General features: G+C 41.2%; 1 pseudogene; it reads right to left on the minus strand.

Annotated features, from left to right (window-relative positions):
• The window catches only part of LOC109089319, an 84,732-nt pseudogene extending 58,064 nt beyond the window's left edge, over nt 1–26,668 (minus strand).
• Nucleotides 26,669–27,083: the final 415 nt, after the last annotated feature.

Consider the following 27,083-nt stretch of genomic DNA (forward strand, 5'->3'; position numbering starts at 1 on the left):
TGCATAAATGTTTCTATTGTTTCGGTTTCATAGGTCGTGACATTAGTAGACTGGGCTTCATGCATTAACGCTGTTTGATTCTATCGTCCCATGCCATGAGGTAAACTTCAGCACCTCTGGTATGTTAAATCAAGCTGTCAAGAAGATCATAAGAGAGAGACACCCAAATATGCAAGATAAACGACAATGACTAATAATGTGTCAGCGTTACAGCAGAAAACAGATCTTTGATTATAAAAATAGTAAAAAAGTTGTGTTGCGAGACAACAGACATGTTTGTCCTGAGATTGTTTTCGCGTATGGCTTTAGAGACATGGTTGTATTAAACGAACTACTGGTCCTTTGCAGCTTTAGTTTAACAGCAACTAAATGAATGTGGTACACTTTCGAAGGCACTTGTCCCACAACAAAATATGGAAGCACAACTTATGGCATTTTAAAGAAGAATTATTGGACGCGTACAAATGAAAAAAATGTTTACATGAGGCACAAGGTACCATGGCAAGACTCACGTGTTTTGCGGGGTGAGACGCGCCCTGACCTGGGCCGCTCACTGTGCGACAAGCCCTTCTGTGCAAACGGAACGTATTGTCCTCCCGTTGCCTCCTTATGGCAACGAGGGGTGCAGACATACCTAGACATTCAACAAGAAGACCAGTTCACTGTTTGGCCGCAACAAATCTATTGCGCTGCTTACAGAAAAATGATATCTTTAGGGTAGTTTCGCAGTTAGGATTAGACCATGATCATAGAATACTGGCGAGCTGCTCGGACTTAGAGTTCCAAACAAATGACCTCGCGTAGCATCTGATCGTGGTTGTAGCTCTCTATTATTGCGATTGGTTCCCCTGTAAGCACTGTGGCTCGACACGATTTGACCCACAACATTCCTTTTGCATAGACTAGCAACTTTGGTGGGGCATAATTGGAAGTGCATTAGCATGGTTCCAATCGTATACGCAAATCGGTAAAAGGTTTTGAGGCTGCCTAATTTAGGATCAACCGGAAACCGGAACACTTGCACCATAACCCCCGATGTTCACTTGCTTCATCGTGTCGAAGAATGGCATCTAAAAACTCTAATATTAGTCTACCTGTTTGCGCGCTTATACAATACCGAGGTCACAGTAGCCACCAGATCTACATCACCTTATCCAGACCAAATGGTGGATGACAACCTAGAAAGGACGCCATAACAGGCCCGAAGTCCAGCAGAGACCAACTAGATAGACCCCCAGATACAGATCCCAACTGTAAAGACCTTGTCTCAACGGACCACCAGGACCAAGAACACAGGAACCATTGTGAGGTCTCTGCACAATGTGACCTTTGCTGCCGCCTGGACTTGAACAGCTGAGGGTGGTCTGGCCAGAGGGAGCTCGGGCCCCCCGACTGAGCCTGGTTTCTCCCCAAGGATTTTTTTCTCTCCATTCTGTCACCGATGAAGGGTTGGTACCTTGTCGCTGCTGTCGCCTTATAGCTTAGTCTGTAGTTGGGACCACTCCATTTCACGAATAAAAATAGTTGTGACGCTAATTGCAAACGATTGCCACAGCTGAAATACGACGACCTTTAAACTGAAAAACACATGGACAACACGCAAATGAGGACAACAAGGGGGGGAGCACCAGACAAATATGGAACTACCAGTAACTGAAAAATATTGGTTTTGAACCTTGTGCATAAGGTTTGACATTATGCACCCACTATTTTTCGCTAATTAAATATGTGTTTCCGGAAAGTTGCGTTGAGCACAATCTGTATTTGTTTAAAACGCGCTATATAAGTCAAAGGGAACTTATTGACTTGACTTGTGTCATAGCACCTACCCACCTCAGTGAGATTGGATAACACTGGGCAAACGTACCGTATCCACATGTGGTTGCAGGAAACCCCATCCTTCCCGAAATGAGGATTTGGGAAGCACTTACACCTTGAACATATGAACAAAATAATTGTGCAGATCGAATGAGTAGATGTGGATTGTAACCCTCTTGGAAAATGGGCAAGAAGTCTGACCGGGAGAACACTGTGATTCCTAGCGAGTAGAGTGGCACTGGATTTGCGGACGGGAGTCGGAGCGTGACCGGTCCTACAGTACGACTCGCTTGATGGTTTTAAGCAAGCCAACACTAAAACAGGGCCCTCTCTGTGCTTCTGGGGACCTTGATTGGAAGTGAAAACAGCAGGAGAGACCTGTCTCCAGAACAGGACGTCGGTAGAATCTAGCAAATTGTGTTCTGGGGGTCCTCCAGCCCAGAGCTCCTACAAATATCAGGGGGGCTGGCAGGGTGGTTAGTCACCATGAGCCAGGTGCCTCAGGAAGGATGCAACATCTTCTAGTAGAGTGAGCTCACAACAAAAACATTGTAAGGGTACACCCTAGTGTCTGATAAGCCAGGTTGATGGCATCCTACCTATCCAGTTGGCCATCCTCTGCTTAAGACGACATTCCATTCTTCCAAACTCCATAAAGACAAAGAGCTGACAAGAGCTGAGTCTAATGTCCTGATCTAACTTTTGTTATCCGGTTAAACCGTTATCATCAAACTACTACCATCAAAGCAAAGCGAGGGCTGGGTCCTGCTCCGCCGGGCGCGATCCCTAAAGGGAATAGGGGGAACCTTGAGCACATCGCCAGTCCCCGGGGCTCAGGGTTACCTGGGAGTTGGAATGGTCTGTGGTCAGAAGGGATTGAAACATGAAAGTACGTATCCTTCAGGTCGATCACTACAAACCAATCTCAGGAATGAATCACCGAAAGATGCACTTCTGTACGAGCATCTTGAACGGTAGCCTGTGAAGGGCCCTGTTTCAAGACACGCGATCCAAGATTGGTCGTAACCCACTGCCTTCTTGGGTACAGTGAAGTAATGGCTGTAAAACCCCATCTTCTTAACGGCTTGCTTAAACCACTCAAGAGAGTCCTGCACAGTAGACCCCTGTCGAGCTTGGACACTGGGAGGTTTAAGAACCGAAGTCTTGAATATATGGCGCTCCTGGACCATCATAGTGGACACTGAACGCCCCAGCTTACCCGCTATACAGGCTCACCTGATCCCTGAAGGGAGTAGGGGGAACCTTGAGCACATAGCCAGCCCAGGGGCTCAGGATTACCTGGGAGTTAGCCGGCCCGGAACTTTAATGTGGGCACGATTCATCAAATGATTATTGCGTGCAGGTCCCCCACCCTCTTGATGTAGACAAGTGCAGCAAGCAGCAGCAGAGTTTTCATTGATAGGAAACTTCAGCTCAACTGGACTGCAAAGGCTCAAATGGGCCATGCTGTAGTGCTTTGAGCACTAGAGTCAGTTCCCAAGAGTGTATAGAGGGGGCGGGGAGGATTAAACCTTTCGCCTCCCCTAAGGAACCTGATGACCAGATTATACTTCCCTACAGAGTTCCCTTCCATGGGGGACGTGGTTAGCAGCAATCGCAGCAACATTGACTTTTAAGGGTGTTGGAGGAGACAGCCTTGCTCCACTCCTTTGCTTCAGAAAGACCAGCATGACTCTGATCGGGCATTCCAGGGTCTCTTTGGTAAAACCACTCCAACATGAACAGGTTCCACTTCAAGGCATAAGCATGTCCTAAGACCGCGCCGTGTCTTGCGTACTGATGGTGCTAACTCACCTGGGGGTAGGCCACCTAGAACCAGTATGTCCCATCCAGGGACCAAACATGAAGTTCCCTGAGGTCTGGACGTGAGGTGCCACAGGGTGTCCCCATTTCTGATTCAGTAGATCCTTCCTCAGGGAATCTACCAGGAGGGGCTGTCAGAAAGAAGCATTAGTTCTGGGAACCAGGTCCAAGGTGGGCCAATATGCGCCACAAACACTACAAGCTTTCTTCTTTATCCCTGAATCCTGCACACCATCTTGCAAGTAAGGGTCACTTGGGTGGAAACGCATACGTCCATGTCAAATGTGTTCCCTCGGTCAGGAGAAAAAAACAACTGGCAGTGAGAGGTCTCTGGAGAAGCAAACAGATCTACCTGAGTGACTCTGGAAATGTCTCCAAATCAGCTGGACCATCTGGGGATGGAGTCTCCATTCTTTTTGGGGAGCACAGCTCATGACAGCTTGTTGGCGGCCCAGTTGTGCAGACCCGAATGTGAATGGCCACTTAGAACTTCTGACTCTCAGAGTAGGAGGTTGCGTGCGAAGGCGACATGCTCCTCGAGCTTAAACCACCTTGTCTGTTATTAATGTACTCAACGGTCGCAGCACAGGTCCTCATAAGTGCCCGCTGAGACGTTACACGGAAAAGTGTACTGGACCCTAGGCAGCTGTTGTGCCTCGCGGCAGTTGATGTCCAAACCCCCCGACACTGGCATGCCCAATCGTATGTCCGTGTAAACCACAGCATGCCTGGAGAGTCGTGTTTCAGGGGCACTCCTGCCCAAGAAATGCCCTGAGGCATGGACGTGAAGGTGCTGACGGCAGGCAGGGTGTGATTTGGACCCTAGTGCCAGTTGCCACGCCCACCATCAGGACCTCCGCCATGAAGCAAGTGTTGAAGCAGTCTCATATGAAGCAGTCTCAGTGGCATGATGCCCGCTGCAGCTCATATGCCCCAGGGAGCCTCTTGAAACTTTTTCAGTGGGACTAACTGTCTTTCTCTTGAACATATTCAGGCAGGTCAACACAGACTGAACATGCTTGTGCATGAGGCATGCTGTCTGTTCGACCGAATCCAACTCCATACTGGAAAAGAGATCCTCTGCATCCGGGAGAGTTTGCTCTTCTTCTAGTTTATCCGCTCAACCAGCTTAGTTCAAAAGCACCAAGTCACTGTGTTCACACAACTGATCCTGAGACTGAGCTGAAGTATGAGCCAGTCATCGAGGTAGTTGAGAATACAAATGCCCCTGTTCTCTCAGGGGAACAAGGGCTGCCTCCACAACTTTGTGAAGATATGGGGCGTCAGTGATGACAGCCGAAGGTAGGACTTTGTACTGATATGCTTTCGTCCCTAGAATCGCGAACTCGCAGGAATGGCTCTGTGCCGCAGAAGGATCGAAACATGAAAGTACCCATCCTGCTAAGGCCCGATCGCTGCAAACCAATCACAGGGCCACGAATCCTGATGCAGTCTGAAGGGAGCCAATAAGATGGACTGGGAGAGCATCTTGCCAGATACCTTGGCAAGTGGCACGAGCGGAACTAACCATGTACCGCACGCTGGGTGCGGCAAGATTTATCAGTACCTGGTACTGCATCTCAAGGCTTGCCGGTCCAAAGTGAAGTCAGCATGTGTGCAACACTTACCTGCATTTGGGCTGGAGGGCACGTGCGGAGTAGTACATTTGATCGCTCTCCTGTGAGACGCCCACAGCTGCATCACTGGCGCAGGAGAGGGAGGGTGAGTGTGATCCGAGACTGGCCCAAACTTATAACACCTGTCCCCTCTGGGGACCCAGAGCATAAACATGCATTCTTTTGCTGCTCTTTTGTCGGATGTTTTGGGTACCACTGAGGTGTGAAGAAAAGAGATTCTCACCCAGCCCTCCTCGGGGGGAGGGATTAGTGCATTCAACCTACTCCCAAAGAGCAGCTCCCATTCTCTTGGTCGCCCATCTCAGGCCCCTGTTGCTCTTCCGCCACCTGGCTCTGGCGGGGTCTGGATGGGCGGATGGCTGCTTTCCATTTGCAACCTTGGCTCCATGGCGCTGCTTTGATGGAGGCTTGCTGCGTTTGCTCTGCGCCCGGAGTGGGGAAGGCGGTGGCAGGGGGATGCCCCTGGCAATGAGCAGACCAAGTGCACTAGCACTGGCAGCCGGTGGAGGCAGCAGCTGCACACCGTGGCAGGATTTGTTTGATGACCCTCAGTCCCGCTTCTGTGCGGGAGAACTATTGGGTGAAGTTCTCACTGCGTCACCGAATCAAGAGGCCGGTCTGGGACACTGGGGCACTAAAAATAGAGTGTTGTAGCTCTCCTTCCTGCTGGCCAGACGCAGCCAGAGATTCCTGAACCACCACCGTGGATACTGGGGCTTTACCCAGAGACCACACAGACCTTCGACCTTGGAAGCGAGTGAGGGGAGGTCGTGTAGAGCCGAGAGACCTTGAGAACTTCTGGGTCATGCCCACCCTGGTGTGGTCCTTCGGTGCCTTGTGGCCTGATGAACAATTGCATTGCAACCGACCAGTTTCCACCGGAGGGACCTTCCGTGTATAACCCCGCGCTGCCTCACCATCGCGGGTGGTAAGGAGGATGGAGCCACAGAGGCAGTTTCTGGCAGTGAAAGGTGCTGTCCACAACCCAGTGAGCTCCTCGTGCACTTCCGGGAAGAAAGGCACTGGTGTGGGGCCCTGAAAACCAGCTCGAGAGCCACCCTGAGAAACAAATCATCCAGCCTCAAGGGCTCTGGGCGCAGTGGATGGTTCCACTTGAGTACAACCCTCTCCAGCCGGCCTGGGCAAGCGTAACCCAACTCTACCGGATCCAGATCCGGCATTGCTGGCCGCCCAGAGGAGCATCGCAAACCAGATGATCATCTTCAGAAAGGTCTGGCTCACCCTCATGATGCAGTATCCATCATTGGGTGGAGTGCCGAAGGATAAGAGTGGTACCCTCCACGTGAGAGTCCCCCCCACTTCTGTGCAGCTCCACTGGCTTGAAGTTCCGATGGAAGAGGACCCTCGAGAGTGTGGGTTCCCTGAGTGAGATTCCTCACACGTCTCGTAAGTCAACCATTCGACTGCCAAAAGTAGATCCCCGTTTTTTGCCGGGGGGAATACTAGATTCTAGGCAGATGCACTGGAACCTGTCCCTTTGCAGAGGCCAGGTATCGGAGGCCTGTGGTCCTAAAACTCTGCACAGTCATTCTCTCTCCCCAATAGCAGCATGACTGGTACCACAAAATCAGCCTCATGGCTTAACGCCCAGACCATGAGGCAGCGATTGTATCCGTCACCCGTGGCCCGGTATGATGGTAATGTTAAATCCATAATGCAACGGATGATGAAAAGCAATCTTTAAAAAAGGGCACTTCTTTAAAAAAGACGCCCGTAACTGCAACGCGCTCTTTTTAGAAATTGTGCCCTTTATATGCCTAAACTGCAACAGTGGAAATGGCCCCTTGCAACACACAAACTGGGGGTAGTGCAGCCCGAGTGTGTGTGCAAACCCACTGACACAAGCACAAGAAACCACCCTCGGCGCGCGGAAGCGCCAAGCACTGCCAACACCAGGAGTTCTTAAATAGCTGCAAGCTGAACTCATTCAGCTCTTCCCCAAAGAAGAGTTTTTCCCCCCGCAGTAGCAGAATATGAAACCACTCAGCTCCTAAGCGAAAAGTCTTCGAAAAGTGATTAGCCGCGCAGATTCTGCCTTAATTATACCTCACCGGCTGCCATCGGTGGCAGCTGATGCAATCATTGTATCCCATTGTGCATTGGCTCATTTAGTTTACACTTGAAGTAGATTGGTCTCTCTAAAGGGGGTCGCACACCAGACGAGAAGCGCAGCGCCGCGTCGTGTCGCGCCACATCTTTAAAATTCGAACACATTATTCTCTATGAGTGTACACACACCGGCGGCGCCATTCATCGTCTGTCCGCAGCGCCCAGCTACGACTCAGGATGCTGTTCAAATTTCTGCCGCTCCACAGAGCGCCATCTGCATAGTTTTGTATTAAATAACATAATATTTGTTTCAAATCGTTGTTCATACATTATACTAAGATACCACTGCTGCAAAATACTACTTACATTAGTTGTACAGCTTGAATAAAATGTAAACATATAATTAAATGTATTATAAACGTAGTCCTTTTAATCTTTTTCTCTCGAGACATTTAATACAGTATTTGCCTGTTGTGATTACATTCAATGTCGTCGGCAGCCACCTGCTGGATTTACCAGGTCACAACCGTCACAACACACTTCAGGACATTTAAATAGCGGAGTAGCGAATCGCAAAAGACGAAAAACTAATCAACTACGTAGGGAAATATCCACAATTATATGCAACCAACCATTTCTTCAAAGACAACATGAGGAAGTCATAAACGTGGAGGAAGATAGCGTTTGTCATCGGTTTTTCAGGTAAGAATGTCTAATTTTCGATCTAATGTAAAATGTTCAGTGACAGTCCTTGAAAACGTTAAGAAACAACAACACCAATAAAAAAATATGTGGCTTCTTTGTTTTTATTGAGCAAACAAATCAGTATTAGTAGCTACAGCATTAGAAATGTTGAAATTGCTTATAATAGCCTAATACAAAACAATTGATGAATGGCAATCTAGAATGCTAATGATAATCTAGACTAAATTATAACACAGATTTTACATTAATTAACGTTCAAAACTCAGCTATTATCAATTAAAATAATATATTTAAAACTCATTCATCTTGCTGCTCAGAACTTGATTCGATATTGAGCTCCAGCGTATAGAATGTGCGCGTCTGGTGTGCGATACTTCGAGTTGTCCTACATGTGGCGCGACGCGGCGCTTCTCGTCCGGTGTGCGACCGCCTTAAGTGAGATCCCAATTCGTCAGTCTCGACTCGAATGTGACTCTAAGTGACCGGCTGAAAGGGAACCTTTGCTTCCAGCTAAATCATGAGTCCTCTGTTGATAATACTGCTTCTCTACCGGAAAAACTTATCTTAATCAGTAGACAAATATACACAGAATGAGTACAGTTTACAACCAAAAACAAGTCCAAAACAGTTCTAAACAAACATTTTAGTGGATTTTAATGTGAGAGGACAACAAGGAATTGATTTTTTACACTAGAGGAAATTGTTATTGTGAATGCACTATGGATTATAAATTATTATGATTTTGGCCAGAAGCAATTGTTTCAAGTTTTACAAACACATACCTTTTCTCTTCCCAAGACATTAATTGATTGACTGGATTATTGTGATGTTTTTATCAGTTGTTTGGACTCTCATTCTGATGGCACCCATTTACTGCAGAGGATCCATTGGTGAACAAGTCATGTAATGTTAAATTTCTCAAAAACTGTTCTGATGAACAAACAAACTCATCTATATCTTGGATGGCCTGAGATAATTTTCAGCAAATTTTCATTTTTGGGTGAACTATTCCTTGAAGGTACATTTCTTTCCTAATTTTTTTTCTTTTTTTTTTCTTTAAGATTGCAGAAATCCTCTTGTGCATGACATCAAATAAATGATTAATGAGAAATTAAAAATAATAATACTAGATCACCTAAAAAGTATATAAGTATCTAAGAATTGTAGCTGTGTCATTTGTAATGAGTGACTCATTACCATTCACAAGTAATCTACCCAGCACTGCTGGAAGACATAAACAAATGTTTTGCATTGTAGGATCCTAATCAGTTAGGGATGGATACACAAACACATACAATTCACTAAGAGAATGAATAATGGGTTTTTTAAAATATGCACATGTCTTGTGCAAGCCTGAACCCCTATTTCAGCCCAATTTATTCTCATTTAATATTATTATGAAAAAAAAATGCATGTGGTACTGTAATTACTATTTAATTATCTCAGTCTTATACAATGTTGATAAACAATAGAGCAAGAAAGAGACAGAAAGAGAGAGAGAATTCATTTTTCATGTGGTATTCAAACCAGAGATGGAATACAATACTTCAGACCATGCAACCTTTTTTTTCACAATGTGCTAGCCTTTTGAGAAAATGAAATATTTTGCTTCCTCACTCAGCAGCCCTACCTTCTCTGTGAACACAATAAAACCAAAAGACGAAGTCCTGATTCACCTGCCAAACAAAAATCTCTGTGACATATGAAGAAGAGACGATTGTGCATAATTAATTTTTTTATGGACTGCTGATAAAAGTTTTTTTACCATAAGCGATTTTCCAGCATAACAGAACATAAACAATACTTGCCAAAATTCCAAAATCATATAAACAGTGAAAATAGGACGATTCATCATGATTAATGTTCACTTGCTAGCTGAAGAATGTGACTTTTACAAATTTTTTGTGGTCCATATGGTGAAATATAATTTTTTTTTACTGCTTTGAAAGACAAATTAAATTTAATTCCACTTTTGTTTTGACTCCATAATAACATTTAGAAAGCGTAATACATTATATATCCAGATTTAATTAGTAAATAAGTCAAAATGTGAAGATTTATTATTCTATATTTTATCGGAATTGTGTGAAAAGATAGGCAAATGAATCATATTATATAATATATATATATATATATATATATATATATTATATATATATATATGATATATAATATATATATAACAGGAGGACAAATGCTGATGTAAATCTGAGGTCAAATTTCAGTTTCAGGTCACAAAGCATTGATTGTAAGAATCTGAATCTGATTATTAATGTAATGAGTATATTTTTTACTTTTATTTTTTATCCTTTATACCTATACTGCTGTTCTTAACATTTAATATCTACAAGAATAGAGTATTATAACTATGTCCTTGAACAAAGTGTCAATACGAGCCTTTTTCAAAATCAGCATAAAAGACAATATAAACATACACAATAAAAATTAGTACAGCATAATGTCATATGTGATATCATTCTTAATAATCAATGATAATACAGAATTACACCTAAACTTGAGATTCATTAGAATGCTTAAGAACTATTCTATAAATTATTCATTAAGAAAATTACACATTTACTTGTGCACTTTGTGCCAAACAGTGGGCCCCCACAGGAGTCTGTTCCACCACTTCACTTAAGGCCAAAAAAGACATCTTAATATGCATGTGTAAAGGTAATATTATGCAAAGGTTTGGATGACAAAGCGTCCTCTGGCAAACTGAAGCCTAGTTTTTTAAGTGCCTTTCTTGTACTATGTCCTTGCTTTGCAGCTATCAGCTAAACATGCGCTCATTGTTAAGGGGAGCAAGTCATATTTCTGTCAAAATAAATGTCAGTGGAGACACATTTCACGGTCTCTGATAGATTAAGTCATGTAGGGAACATAATCCTGTGCTGATAATATACACTAATGACATACTCAATCAAATACCCGTGGGTTTTTGCAAACAAGGACAAAAATAGACTAAAAGGGACAACAAAAGTATACACAATGTCAATTAAATCAAAAACAGCCACAACACAAGATTAGACTAATAGTGCATTTTTTAAATGGCATACATGATGCCACCATAGAAGGGACTACAAAAGAAGAATAATCATGGCTGATTTGAACCTAAAAAAAAAAAAAAACACTTCAAAAGGGACCTTTGTTATGAAAAGTTTTGTAATGAGTTCAGCAGATGGACACTCTGAGAAGTTCTCTCCAGAAATATGTTTTGGTTGAGTAAACAAAATGGTGTGGAGAAGAAAAATCATCAGTGTCTGTAGCTCAATTAAATAATAATAATAATAATATCATGCTTTTGGAACTGCTTATTGCTGTTGTTGTTATTTTAATAGAGGGAGTTGAAAGAAAATATGGTTACACACTTTATTTTAAGTTATCCCCTTGTTACTGTATGTAATGTTGTATGAGTATACAAGGTAAATACTAATAAAAAAGAAACATTAATTAGCATGTATACTTACTATAGGGTTAGGGTAAGAATCAGAGTTTGGTTTAGTTGTGCATAATTTACTGTTATTACTGTAGGGAAGTACATATAACATGCAACAATGCAGTGGTGTATATAAAGTACCTTAAAGCCATACTCAAGTAAAAGTGCAGATATCTTACCAGAAAATGGACTAAAAATCTATTAAAAAATCTATCATTCTTTGGTAGAAGTTGAAGTCACCGTTTAGAATATTACTTGCATAAAGTTTTTAAAGTATGTGATATTGATGTTATTTTTTTTTTTCTTTTTTTAAACATACTTAAGTATTGAAAGTAAAAGTACAATGCAAAGGAAAAAAAAAGCAATAATAGATATATATATATATATATAAAAATGTTCATAGCACAAGTAACAATATTGTGTTCAGTTTTAACTCTTTCTCTCTTTCTTCCATTTTGTATTTTTGGGTAAAATAAGAACACTTCTGGTACTTAGTGCCTTTCATTCCAACATAGAACACATTTCTGGAATCTGCATCTGAAATAGCATTTGCATGTATATTTGCACAGTTTAATGTAACTAGAAGGGACATGGATGCATTTAACCTGCAGTTGTTTTGTTTTAACATAAAACACTGAATGGTGACAGCAAGTGACTGTTAATGAGTGATCATTGAGATTTAACAGATACATTCAAACAGGCCTAATTCATTTCAGGAACAAAGCATTTCACTCTGTGTGGAGTGAATCACTGAATCATTTATTCATACGATTCGTTCAAAAAGCTGATTCATTCAGTAATAATGTAAGCATTGCTCCAGAATATGTGATCTTTGTTTGGAACTATGGCCTTTGCTTGGCAAAAATGTGGAGCAAAAACAAGCAACGAGTATGTCTAAAAGCAAAAAGTCACTTATTGCTAACTTTACTGAACTTGTATAAAATGATTATTAAATTAGTTATCCTGCTGATATCTGAAAAAAAAAAAATCTTTAACTCTTTGTGTGATATTGGTTAAAAGTTAAAGCTATATTAAATTATATAAATATAAAAAAGCATACAGAAGCATTTTTTTGCCATCTACAATTTAGAATGCCTTAAATTTTTTTTGTTTTTTTGTTTATTAGTTTTGTCTATTGGTTTTATTAGACTAATAAATCACGCGGCATGATCTCTGTCTCTGTTTGTGTGATTTGGTGATATACTCTTTTTTTGATAATGTCAGGATCGCACATCATTACAACAACACTTACCATATTATCACAGAAGTTATAACTGTATATACATGAACCCCAGACTTCGACTTGGGGTGGAAAATGAAATCATCATGATTCTTACCCACTTGTTTCACATGAGCAAAAGGTATTTTTAAAGTCTAAGTTGCAGACACCAGACCACTGATTCGTCAAACCTGTTTCTCTGCAGTCCGTGTTGTTCTGACTGTTTTGTAGTAAGTAACGAATATGCTTTGGGAAAATGTATCAGAGTAAAAGTATACATTTTAATTAGGAAATATAGTGAAGTAAAAGTAAAAAGTTTGCTGAAATATAAAAAACTCAAGTAAAGAACAGATACTCTAAGAAATACTTAAGTACTGTAAAGTATTATTAATTTGTTACATTACACCACTGCAGCAGTGGCACTGTAAAATAAAAGTCTTACAGAAAAAACAAACTGTGGCATTTCGGTGTTTAATGGTGAACTATACACCTTTGTTTGCAATACCTTTAACTACTACATACACTTAATATATATAACAAAATATCAAAGTATTTGTTTATTAAATAAAATACTAAATAAACATATTTTTCATAAAGAGAGTTTAGCATTAAAAAAAGCATTTTTATTTTAGTTGCATTCTAAAAAAGTTTTATCACCTACATCATAATTATATGGAAATATATTAAATAATTTTACTTAAATATATTGAGTTTAAACTAGATGAAATCATGTCCATTATGTATTTTAAAGCTAAAATTCAATAAAATCATTTTCATTTTAATTACATTATTTGCTCCAGACTTTATCCTTTAAATCTGAAAGTATCTTCATTTTAGAAAGTAAAAGAACAATACTAACCATCCAAAAATATGCAAAAATATTTTATACATTGCAACATTTATTTTTTCAGAAAAAGTTAGTTTTCCCCTAAAGTAAATCCATCATTCACATGCAAGAACATGTAAGAGTGATAATTTAGGAGTTACTGACAACTTACACAGCAACCTGTCTAAAAGCATACAACCTGACATGTCTGCCTAGCAAGGAGGCCACAAACTTAACCTTTCTGACCTCATAGGACACCATGATTCATGACACAAAACACATTTTTTTCTGACACTTGGCCTTATGTCAGGAAAAGAGAGCGTGCTGATGTTGGACATTTTTCTAAGAGCTAAAAGCCTCCGCTCACTCCCTGCGGCTTTATGAGACGGATTGAAAAAAAAAAAAAAACGCTCTGAAGTCTGGGCTGCTTTTAGAACACTGAGAACACTGATTGTGTTGTTTGCATGGCTGACGGGCCATTGTGGACCGGGTCCCTGTTGAGCCAGATCAGTTACTTGTGATTCATGTGTTTCTAAGGATTGATATGCTTGGGTTACTTGAAATGCAGAGTATGTCACTTGGGCTCAAGGGCAGCTGTGTAGATGGATTCGGATGTTAGAATAACCGTAATGTAAGTGCTAGTATTAGTTGGTCAAGTGCTGGCGAAAAAGATGAGTCTTTAGATGTTTTTTGAAAAATAGTAAAGACTCAGCTGTTCGAATTGAGATCGGGAGGTCATTCCACCAGCCGGGCACAGTCCAGGAAAAGGTCTGTGAGAGTGATTTTGAACCTCTTTGGGATGGCACCACAAGGCGCCGTTCACTTGCAGAAGTTTGAACTAGTGAGTTTAGGTATATTGGTGCCGTGCCAGTGGTCATCTTGTAGGCAAGCATCAGTACCTTGAATTTGATGCGAGCGGCTACTGGGGTGCCAGTGTAACCTGATGAGGAGAGGAGTAACATGAGCTTTCTTTGGCTCATTGAAGACAACCCTCACTGCTGCATTCTGGATCAGTTGTAGAGGCTTGATAGTACATGCAGGAAGGCCTGCAAGGAGAGCATTACAATAGTCCAGTCTGGAGAGAACAAGAGCTTGTACAAGAAGTTGGGTGGCTTGCTCTGACAGGAAGGGTCTAATCTTCCTAATGTTGTATAAGGCAAATCTGCAGGACTGGGTCATTGTAGCAATATGGTCTGTGAAGCTTAACTGATGATCCATCACAACTCCTAGGTTTCTGGCTGTTCTGGAAGGAGTTATGGTTGACGAACCCAGCTGTATAGAGTAGTTGTGATATAACGATGGGTTAGCTGGAACCACCAGCAGTTCTGTCTTAGTAAGGTTGAGCTGAAGGAAATAGACATTAATCCAACCAGAATAGCAACTAAAACAGGCTGCAATGCGAGCAGCTACCGTCGGATCATCTGGTTGGAATGAGAAGTAGAGTTGAGTGTCATCAGCATAGCAGTGATAGGAAAAGTCATGCTTCTGAATGACAGATCCTAATGATGTCATGTAGATGGAGAAGAGAAGTGGTCCAAGTACTGAGCCTTGAGGAACCCCAGTAGCAAGAAGTTGTGACTTAGAAACTTCACCCCTCCAAGACACCCTGAAGGATCTATCTGAGAGGTAGGACTTAAACCACAGGAGTGCGGTTCCAGAGATGCCATTACATCTGAGATGACAGTAGAATCTGGTGATTAACTGTGTCAAAAGCAGCAGACAGATCCAGCAAGATGAGTACTGAGGATTTGGAAGCTGCTCTTGCCAGTCACAGGGCTTCAGTAACCAAGAGAAGGGCCGTCTCAGTTAAGTGGCCGCTTATGAAGCCAGATTGGTTGCTGTCCAGGAGGTTGTTCTGTACCAGGAGGTTGTTCTGTACAAGAAACATAGAAAATTGGTTGAACACAACTCGCTCAAGTGTCTTTGCAATGAATTGAAGAAGGGATACCGGTCTGTAGTTTTCTAGAAGTGCTGGATTTAGAGATGGTTTCTTAAGCAGTGGGCTTACCCGAGCCTACTTAAATGCTGAGGGAACTGTACCAGAGTGAAGAGAGGTGTTGATAATGTGGGTAAGTGAAGGTATGACTGAAGAAGAAATCGCTTGAAGGAAGTGAGTGGGAATAGGATCAAGTGGACAAGTAGTAGGATGACTGGACAGGATAAGTTTGGAAACGTCCATCTCTGAGAGTGGAGAGAAGGAGGAGAGAGAGTGTGTATTAATGGTTATGAAGTTATCATCAGTCTGTGGTGTGGAGAATTGGTCACTGATGGTTCTTGTCTAATTTGTGAAGAAAACTGCAAAGTTGTCGACTGTAAGAGTCAATGAAGGAGGAGGTGGAGTTTTGAAAAGTGTGCAAGAGTCAGGACAGTTGTTAATTTTGTTGTGGTAGTATGATGTTTTAGCAGTGAAGACATTTGCAGAGAAGGAAGAGAGGAGAGACTGATACACACTGAGGTCGGTAGAGTTTCTTGATTTATGCCATTTCCTCTCTGCAGCCCTGAATTTAGAGCGATGTTCACAGAGAACATTCGGACAGCCAGGGGGCAGATGGGGTGGTGCATGCTGGTCTGGATGACAGTGGGCAAAAGTTGTCCAAGCAAGAGGTCAGAGTGGAGCAAAGAGTGTCAGTAGCACTGTTCGTGTCCAGAGCTGAAAACTGAGCGAGTGAAGATAGTGAGGATGAAACCATAGAGGATAGGCGAGATGGAGAGAGTGAGCGTAGGTTCCATCGAAAGGTGACCTGCGGTGGAGCGTGTGTCGCTTCAGGAGTAAGTGCGATGTTAGTGGTTATGAGGAAGTGGTCTGAGGTGTGCAGTGCAGCAACTAATGTGTTGTCCATGGAGCAACAGCGCGTGTAGATGAGGTCCAGTTGGTGGCCTGATTTGTGAGTCGCTGTAGTAGACGCTCGCTTGAGATCAAATGTGGTGAGCAGAGTGTTGAAGTCAGCAGCCTGGGGTTTATCTAGGTGGATGTTGAAGTCACCAAACAGTACCAGAGGAGTACCATCCTCAGGAAAGTTTGATAGTAACACATCCAACTCCTCCAAGAAGTTTCACAGTTGACCTGGGGGACGATAAACGACCACAAAGTGGATTTTAACAGGGTGGGTTATAGTGATTGCATGTGATTCAAATGAACTGTTACCTGTAAGAGATGGTTGAAGATCAAATTTCCATTCTTTTGAAATAAGGAGACCAGTACCTCCACCCCTCCCAGTCGTACGAGGGGTGTGAGAACAAGTGAAATTAGTGGAGAGGGCTGCGGGAGTGGCAGTGTCTTTGGGTTTGATCCAAGTCTCAGTTAGGGCCATGAGGTTGAGACCGGACTGAGTAGCAATAGAAGAAATAAAGTCTGCTTTGTTAACAGCAGACTGGCAGTTCCAGAGACCAACTGGAATAGAGAGTAAAGTAGTAGAGGTCAGAGGGACAGGCCGTAGATTTTTGGGATAGGCCTGCCTCCGACATACAGTGCGTGCTCTCTGAGTGTTAGTAGTAATAGTAGAGATCTGAAAGCACATAGTGAGTACAAGTAACCTAAATAAGTAGTTGAGAACAAGCTACACAAAAAGAAAAGAAAGGGGTGAAAAACAATACTCAAGTGCTTTGTCTGTGTCCTTGCTCGGTGGAGTCGCGCAGGTAGAGTCGATGGTCTTTACACTTGTCGGTCTTCACATGAGGAGGCTTCACACGAGGAGGCTTCACACAAACGCTGCCGCGGTGAAACTAACCACTTTCATATTTGCCTGGAAAGAGAAGCTTGAAGTGGAAAAATCCAGAACCCAGATAAAACAGGGGAATTAACCAAAGTGCTTTTAATTTTCTCAGAAGGCTCACCTGATGGTCTTACACCATTTAAATGGTACTTTTGGACTGAGAGAAAGGTCAGTTAAAGGGTGAAGCAACAACAAGAAGAAAAATTCCTGCAGAAATTCCGATAATATCCCACCATGCAAAAAAATCAGTGAAGTTAGCGACGTGAGTGGTGGGCGCTGGGGAAGCAAGTGATTGCCTCCACCTTGGACTCAACATGTCGAACTTGTTGTCCTACCAACAACTTTCCCTAGATATAAGTCTAGGGGGTGGGCGATATGGAAGAAATTCTGTCAACTTTCTGTCAATTCTGTCATAGTGTTTTATTTCTTTCTTCTTCTGAACATAAATGCTTATTTTGAGGAGCGATGTAAAACCAAACAATTGCTGGTCCACAGTGACTTCCATAGTATTTTTTTTTGCTACTATCAGGAGATTTAATGTGGACCAGCAACTGTTTGGTTACCACATTCTTCAAAATATCTTATTTTTGTGTTCAGCACAAGAAAGAAATTACAGGTTTGGGACAATGTGACAGTGACTAAATAATGACAGAAATTAAATTTTAGGGTAATGACAGTAGGCTGCATGTTTAATAGTCCTACTGTCACTTTAAGACCTGCACGCATCTGCAGCTGATAGAATGTGCGCTGTAGCATGATACTACGATATTTCTTCAAAAGCAGACCGTGGAGACATTTTTATCATCCAAGATCAAAAATCCGTCATATCACCAACACCCCCTAATCGTCCTGTTTTGCTCGGACCAAATTCACATTTTGCACAATTAACCAGCGACTCCTGCACTAACATCCCTCGCTGCAAATAAAACCATAGGCACACCAATATGTCCCAAGCTTTTTTGGACTCCAGACGAAACGCAGCGCATGGATTTTAAAAGTCTGGTGAACCTTTCCAGTGCCCCCTGCTTTCTGGTGGTAAGAACTGGAAGTGCAATGTGGAGTGGTATAGTATGCACTGATTCAAGCCTTTTAAACACCGTGACCATAACCATTCCTTGTCCTGACTGTACAGTGCTTGGAATGTCTAACCTATGAAAAGAAATTTGATAAGTGAGCTTCACGATCACGGGTGCTGTAATTCTTCGCAGAGGACTTGCCTCCGAACACGTCTTCATACGTGCACTTGTTAATGATGACTCTTGTTGAGGTAAGGCCCGCGACACAATCAACTATTACAACGCTTGAATGGTTCACCAATAGTTGGAATAGGATGTAAAGGTGCTGGTGAAATATTCTGGTTCGGTTTTCCAGTCACTTGGCACACATGACAGCTTCTGCAATAGTTTTTCTTTCCATACATCACTCTTTAAGACCGGCCAGAAACAAATGTCGGGAGTATGCTCTTGTAGATTTTATTAACTCCTAAATAGACCGGCAAAAGAACTGGTCATGCGCGAGATTCAAAATTTCAGTCCGATATAAAGAGGAACTACATATATTCTTGCTGACTTGCCATTCATCATCAGCAGTTGCGTTGATTGGTCTCCATGTTCCTCTCATCTACACTCCACATCACAACAAAGTATCCTTGAGATACATGTTCAAGTCTCCCCATCAGCAGAACAACAACTTCCAAACGGATGACATTGCGTTACATCATCTTCCTTCTGTTCATCAATAATGCTGCTCCGCCGTGATCAATAGACAACTTGGTCAAATTCTAACAAAATGTACATTCCCTTTTTTAACAGCGATGTCTGACAACCATTATCAGCAGTTTGGAACACTTACTCTTAGAAGAATGTGAAGTAGAGAAACGTATCTTCTTTCAAATCAAAGTCCACTCTCCTTCTAACTTCCTCATCTTTCAGTCTCCTGTGCCATAGCACGAGTAAACAGCGCACGAAGGAAATACCTCTTGGTAGTTCTGATTGAGTTCATCAGGAGTAGAAAACAGAGAAAAGGACGTACTCGTCAGGACTGGCAAAAAACTTCCCTCCCACTAAGTCATTCCCTAAAACAAATGTATATCTTGAACAGGAAGACTGGCCGCACACGCAACAAACATGCTCCCACAACAATAGAGGAAATCAAGTTCAACTTGCATGCAAAGGCACGTTCACAAAGCCCATCTATTCGAACACCCTGTACTAAACGCTCGAAACCATAGAGCGCTGATCAGGCAAAGGTAATCTTCCTTCCAGAATAAAACTCTGAGCAGCGCCAGTATCACACAGAGGATTTAAAACGTTGTTTGGGGGGTGGGGACAGTAAGAGCTACCTACCAAAGACACAAATCGCATCCATAATAAACGGCACATACCCCTGTTCCTCCTACATGTCAGCCTTTTGCGAAGCTAACAACCTCCAGTCCTTCCAACTGTCGAGAGGACATAAATAACCCTACTGGTTTGTGGACACTATGTTTTTTCTTTCAACACATTACACTCTGCAATAATGTGTCCACCGTTTCTTGCAATAGAAACATCAGGAGTTTTGAAAGACACGGTCATGCGAACTCCTCCACCGCGTTTAATCTGTTGACAAGCAACCTCGCAATGTAAGCCGGTGAGACCAGCGCCTACGGCTGATTGGGCGATGATTTTTTGGGTAAAACGAAACCTTCTTGTTTTAAAACATTTTTCATCAGCCAAAGCAGCAGCAGTGAAAACATTTAAGGAACTTTCTGTTCATTAATATATGGTGCACCATTCTGGATGACAGTTTTTTTTAAGTCGTCTGAAAGAATTAAGTTGCGAAGTTCTTCAAATTTTTCACTTTCAGCAGCTCACCAGCGATCAAACATTGATTCGTTTTCAAAAAAAATTCAACGTAGGTCTTACACTGATTTTTCCGATAATTGCGAAATTTTTTGTGGGTAAGCCTCAAGAAACAACTAATCAACCCTGAGACAGCACTCTTTACCTGTTCATAATCCGGGACTCCTCAACAGATGAAAGAACAGTACTGCCTCCTGGGCCCTTACCGTTACATTGGTACGCCCTCCAAACCGTACGCATATGCAGCAACATTCCTGCGTCTCTAAAAGGCAGAACCTTTTAATATTGTGACTCAACTGCAACTCCAAAAGCATCTGTGGCACCCCCTTTTTCACAGCATCCACTCCGTATCCTAAGGCGACAAGCTTGTTCCATCTCACAGCCTTTTCAACTCGGTTCAGTGTTTTTTTCACCCTCTCTTTCAATGCCCCAGTCCCTCTTCTCCCCAATCAGACTCTTTTCATGCTCTTCAGCCTTTAAAACCTGTAACTTACAGCAGAAGCCGCATCTGAACTACCCTCAATGGATTTCCGGATATTCTTCTAGTTTTGCTCCGTCCGCACCAAAAACACCTTCTTATACACTGAGATCAACCGAGCATATCTTGAAAGGTTTGTGTTAACACATTGCAATCTCTAAAACTGACATTATAATGATCTGTTTGATTTTCATAAGGTCAGCTCTATTTATTTTAAATAAATCAGCTTGCTTAGGATTCACAATAAATTCCCTTAAGGCCCAACCTGTTTAGTACGGGCAGGTAAAAAACATCAAACCGTCTGTGACTTAAAGTACAAAAAAGTAATAATAAACGCGCAAGCAAATCAAACGATCAAACAAAGCCTGCGAGAAATGATTTAATCCTTGCAAACTAAATTAAAAATAGGATAGCCCCCAATATGTTACAGCCAGAACCAAATTTGGCGCATTTAAATCACACATAGGGCTGGACCGAACATATAAATCACAGACGCTGATCATTTTTTTTTTGTTGTGGTTAAACATCCTCGCGCCAAGTTTTAATCAAACAAAAAACAGAAACTGTTATTATCAAAAACAGCACAGATCACAAGTTGCACAAAATAGAAAAATATTTAATGAAAGACAAATATATCTATAAATAAATATAGATAAACAGCAAGAAGGTAGGGGCAGCTAAGGATACAAAAACCCTGACTACACCTGACACACTAGAGAGATCTTACCTAACTCCCCCCGAGAAAAAAAACAAACAAACAGGTGAGTCTTCCGGGCCACTGCTTCCCTCGCTGAACTTACTAAAATAACAAAACGTGACTAATCCGCTAGAATTCCCCCACTCACAACTCCACCTAAACGCTAGGGAAAAAAATGTCTACACAAGTCACACACAGAACAACTGCTCTACAAGCAGAGACCCATGTAACACGTGGTTTCGTTATTCTTTATTTGTGAATATGCTAATTTGTGCGGCGCTTGGTATATTGCGTCTGTGTTCTTTCTGTGTTCTTTAAGTTGCGCATTGTTCGTGAATCAACCGCAGAAATTTCTATGGCCACTTTTGTGGAATTGCACTCTCGCGCTAATTTGCCCTGTTTAGTAAAACTGGCCCTATATGTCGTTTCCCAGTAGGAGGTAGGAAAAATCAGAATTTTGAGTTGTCTAGAACGCAGCATTAGTTCCTGTTTCCTTTGTTCTAGTCACTAGCTCCTTAGTAACTTATTATGTTGTACACCTGTGTCTTGTTTAGTCCTCATTAGGCTTTGTATATGCCCTCAGTTTGTTCAGTTTCCTTTTGAGGTATTGTCTTTACCTTGTAAAGCTTTTATGTTTACCTTGCTTTGGATTATCTTCTTTGTTTCTGGTCATCCAGGATGATCAAGGATCATCCAGGTCACCATTGCTGGTTCCCTACAGCATCTCAGTTCCGTCCTGCCCTTCCCACTGTCTCCATCTAGCTTCCTGGCTCAGCCTTAAGCTTCCTGGTCCTTAGCTTTGTATTGGTGTTGAGATACCTTTGCTCTAACTCAGGCCTCCAAGCCACCCTATTGAAAAAAACAGCATATGCTGGTTAGGTATTCTTTGAAGCATGGTAGCTAGTTTAAGGTGGTCATGTGCTGGTCCTTAGTTGGTCATGAGCTGGTTTACTCCTTTAAATTAACTATCCAAATAACATCCAAACAAACAAACAACCACCCAATAACAACCCAAAAACAACCTTCCATGCTTCAACATGCTTCAAAAAAACTAGCTCATGACCTACTAAGGATCAGCTTAAACCAGCTCAAACCAAGCTGCCATGCTTTAAAATATACCTAACCAGCATATGCTGGTTTTTTCAACAGGACAGTGACCCACTTCAGCCTTTTAAGTCATGGGCATCATCTTGACTAAATGCTCCGCCATCTACTACCTCAGGGTCCGCTGTGATACTTCGTCCTTCAGGCTCTGCATTGGTTAGGCATCACCACAGCCCTCCATCCCTCCAGCTTCACCACTGTCCTCCCTCATTCCTGTTCCGCCAAAGTCTTCCAATTCTCTGGGCTGTGGCATGGTCCCCCAAGCCGTTTGGCTCAACCTTGGTCCTAGACCATCGGCATCACCCTGGGTCTTTGGCTTCTCTGCTCTGCCTGGGGCTCCACCTTGGTCAGTTGTCACCCTGGTTTAGCCAAGATTTAGCTCCTTCCTCCATCGGCTCCCCTGTGGGCTCGCTCTCTTTCTGGCTCCCCTGTGGACTCTCCCTATCAGGGGTCCTGACCCTCTTTCCTGTCCCCCTATATAGTCATCATTATCCCCTTCCAATGGGTGCAGTTTTTGTTTAGTAAATGATTACATGCGCCTACGCATAAAATACCATAATATGTTTGCAGATATTTAGGAAATATTCTAAGTTCACATTTGTTTCTTTGAAAACAATGCTACAGCCAGTTATTCTACTTTGAAATGTCGGAACCACTGTTTTCTGTTTGTGTGATTCCGCCCACTGCCAGTTTACCCATTAAGAGTTCAACACCCTGGGTTGGCAGTTGATGGAAAACACAGTGTACTACAACCATGGAAGCCATCAAACAAACTGGGTCAGAGATTACAGATTCTACACAACCTAAAATGCCTCGTCAACTTACAGTGTAAGACTCTGACTTGTTGCCACAGTCAGTTGTGCTCATTCCTGTTGCATGTCCCTAGCTGTCAATATTACATATAGAACCTATATTTACATATACGTTTAAATTGCATATTGAACCTACATATATAACCTAGAAACATAGGTTTGAATAAATCGGCCATGAAACCCATAGTTTCTGCGTATGAAGTTAGGTATAATTTAATTTCAGCCAAGAAATTAAATTATATTTTAAAGTATATTAATTATGTTAGCATATCTAAGTTATATCTGTTGAACCGTAGACAGCACACGTGGTGTTCATCTAATAAAGATCTTCATCGCTAGCAAACAATAGCCTTTGCAGATTTGCTTTCAATTGACTGTAGATCCAAAGCCACGTTGTCAACGCTCTTGATGTTCTTAAACTTTCTGTTACAACTCTGAGTGAACTGCTTCAGACGTCTCAGCGTGCGCGCACCAGGGTACTGAACTGAACGAATCATTCAAAACTGATTTGCGAACCAATTCACTGGTTTACCAACTGGTTTGATCAAACCTTGAACAGAATTGACTCAAAAGAATTAATCATTCGTGAATGGGCATTGCTCATTGCCCAGCAAAAAGTAGACGGTTGGAATAAACTAAAGCTTTTATAAATTGTATTGTATTAAGATATAGTAACGAGAGAGGAGCATCGCCCACAGTAACAAAGTAAAAGTAGTTTTTTCACTAAAAATTTAATAAAGTAAGAGTAAAAGTACCCATCTTTAAATATACTCAGAAAGTATTAGTTACCCAAACAGTTTACTCAAGTAAATGTAACGAAGTAAATATAACTCGTTACTACCCACCTCTGACTGAAAGTTGAGGAGTTTGCATCTATGTAGGATAAACTGAAATACCTCCTCAAACACTCTGCTTCAGTAAGTATGAAAACATTTTTAACATTTCACAGCCATTTTATAAGCTTTGCTATTGTAATATGGAAAGCTTGACAATTTAAGCTCAAAACTGATTAAATCTTGTTGTATTTTGCAAATATTTTACCACAGAAAAATTCCCGGAATTTGAAAATGTAACATTAAATTATGAAAGCAGAATTTTAATTGGGTTTCCAGCCATGTAATACTCTAACCTAGCAGGCCTGCTAGATGAATACTACTGCAGATGTCTTGGTTTCATTGAATAATGACAGAAGCAGCAAACAGACTTACCCACCCAATCCATTTCAGTGTATGGCAGAAGTTCAGAGCAAAGTATTGACAAGAACATCAGGAGAAAGATGAGAGGCATTCATCACGCTATGAGCTGACAGACACAGACACTGATCTGACAAGTGCTCCACTGTTAATGTGAGGCGTCTGACTACAACACCCACACTCCATCATTTCAGACCAGAACATGTTTTTCTAAGTTCTTTTTATGAGTATAAAACAATTCAAATATATACCACTGTGTGTATATATATATATATATATACAAGAGTTATAGTAGAGAAACATATAATGAATGTACTGTATGTTTTTTCTCTCTCTCTCTGAGTCATCTGTAATGCCTAATTGAACTGTATAATTTAAAAAAAATATATATGTAAAACATATAATGTCATATTTTGGGAGGATATAGGCTAAGTTAGCAGGCTAATACGCTAGTGGTGTAAGCTACAGCTAAGCTACAGTAGTACAAAATGTAAGCTAAAAGAAACATAAATCCTTTAAGACTATCAGTCTTTAATAGTTTTCAAGATTATTTCAATTAGGAGTTGTTTTCAAGAAATGTTAGTTTTATGTAGTGCATTCAAACTATTTAAAAAACATATTCTATAATAAAGCCCATTTCACTGAGATTTGATTTGCTGAAGTGTTTCAAAATTGCATTTTGGCAATCTGCAAAGTCAGTGGCGTTTACTGTGGAATTACAGGAGTGTAGATTCTGAGAAGCTTAAGTTATTATCAATATTTTCATTTTGATTTTCCATAGTCTAAAACAAACTGTTTTAGGAGAAGGGAGTTTGAAAGAGCTGAATTATTTTGAGGTTAGAGAGGCTGCTCAGCAACTAAAAGATGTTTTGTTCAGGCATGACTGTTCTAGCAGCACTTTGTAACCTTGACAAAGGTATTCAGCATGGCTTTAGTATTAGGACCGTCTCTGCCCCTGCACTTGTGCATAAAGCAGTATGAAAGCAAAAACAACAAATAAATCCAACCCTCTTGACTGAATTCAACCATACTAAATTGCATTTAAAAAGCTGGATGCTTTTTAAGAGATCAGATTGAAGCAATAAATCCAATTAATTTTTTTTCTTTTTTAATTTCTTCAGTCAATTTCTTGTTCCATTGTTAGTAGGAGAACAAGCGAACCTCTCTGCACTAATTATGGCCATAAATCACCTGAACAGTTGAATCTACACGAACTTGGCAGTTATGAGTCAAAGTCTCATCTGTGTGTAGGGAAAACTCTCCAATGACCTTGAATATGAAAGAAACGACTTGGCAAAACTTCACTTAAACATTTGGGCTGCAGATTCTTTCATCATCAACACTTCATTGACAACATCTTTAGGCAAAATAGGCTACAACTATTGTTAACATCCCCATAAATATTTATGCTTGTAGAATTCAGCTTAAACAACAAACTCATTAGCCCTCAGAAACAAAAAACAAGTTTTTTTATATTTTGGAAACTATTATTAAATGGAAAAAGGCTTTAATAGTACTGTAATTGCTACATATAAAACTTGCAGTGTGAGTAACTCATAACCTGCTAATAATTTACAAAGTATATTTAGAATTATATGACTGACCATAATATATATATATATATATATATATATATATATATATATATATATATATTACATTTGATACGAATAAATTATGTGGTATACTACAATATTGAATTGAAAATGTGATAGTAAGTCCTTCCAACTTTTTGAAACGATGTGATGGCCAGTGCAGCAAAACAAAATAAATCACTTTTTACATTGTAAAACACAGTAGTGTAAAACATTATAAGACACTTTTGGTTGCATAATACTGATAGTGACAAATTAAATACTAAAATATTTCTTACTGAAAACTTTCTTTTAAATGATTCTGCATTCCAAGACAACAGTTCAATTGTTCAGGGAAATCTACATCTTTGTCATCCTGTTTGTAACTTTTTAAATATAATGCAGCTCAAAAGTGTAAAATTAGGTCAGGCCACTGAATGTTTTAAGTGTGTTCTAGTCTCACCTCCTGGTTGGGGACACTGAGGTAGCTGCGGTGGGGTTTGAAGGCTTTGTGTGGCGGGCGAGAGAAAATCCAGTTTTTACTGAAGCTCTGGCCGAATACAGGCTGCAGCAGGAAGTAGGGTTTCTCTGAGTAATTAATCACCAACAAAAACAGAGACACCGCCACAATCAGACTGGTCACTATGACTGACTTCTTCTGTGAGGAGGGAAAGAAGAACAGAAAACATGGCATCGTTTAGCTTTTCTGACTCATGGGTAAAATGTGGCAGTGAAACATTCAGGCAAAATAGTCACTGTAACAGTCAAAAAGTGCTTGTTTTACTACTTTTTGTACAAATTGTTAGTGAAAGGAGATACTGTAACCTTCAAAAACCCTCAGGAGGTCAAACTAAATATTATATTAGCTGTTTTTATTTCTATCCATTTTATAGAAGGTTTGCCATTTTTGCAAAAACATGACAAACATGAAAATTATTAAGTGGTACCATGCCAACCTGCTGTAGTGGCAACATTTTCTACACTCAATAATAAACAAACCTCAAAACTGTCCTTTTAATCAAAAAATCCTAGAGAAGGTTGTTTATCATCAGCTCTCCCCCATTTTTAAATGGAAATGGCATTTTTGATAAATTGCAATCTGGGTTTTGAGCACATCTCAGCACAGAGTCA

The sequence above is a fragment of the Cyprinus carpio genome, chromosome B2 (assembly GCF_018340385.1).
Source record: "Cyprinus carpio isolate SPL01 chromosome B2, ASM1834038v1, whole genome shotgun sequence".
Taxonomy (NCBI): domain Eukaryota; kingdom Metazoa; phylum Chordata; class Actinopteri; order Cypriniformes; family Cyprinidae; genus Cyprinus; species Cyprinus carpio.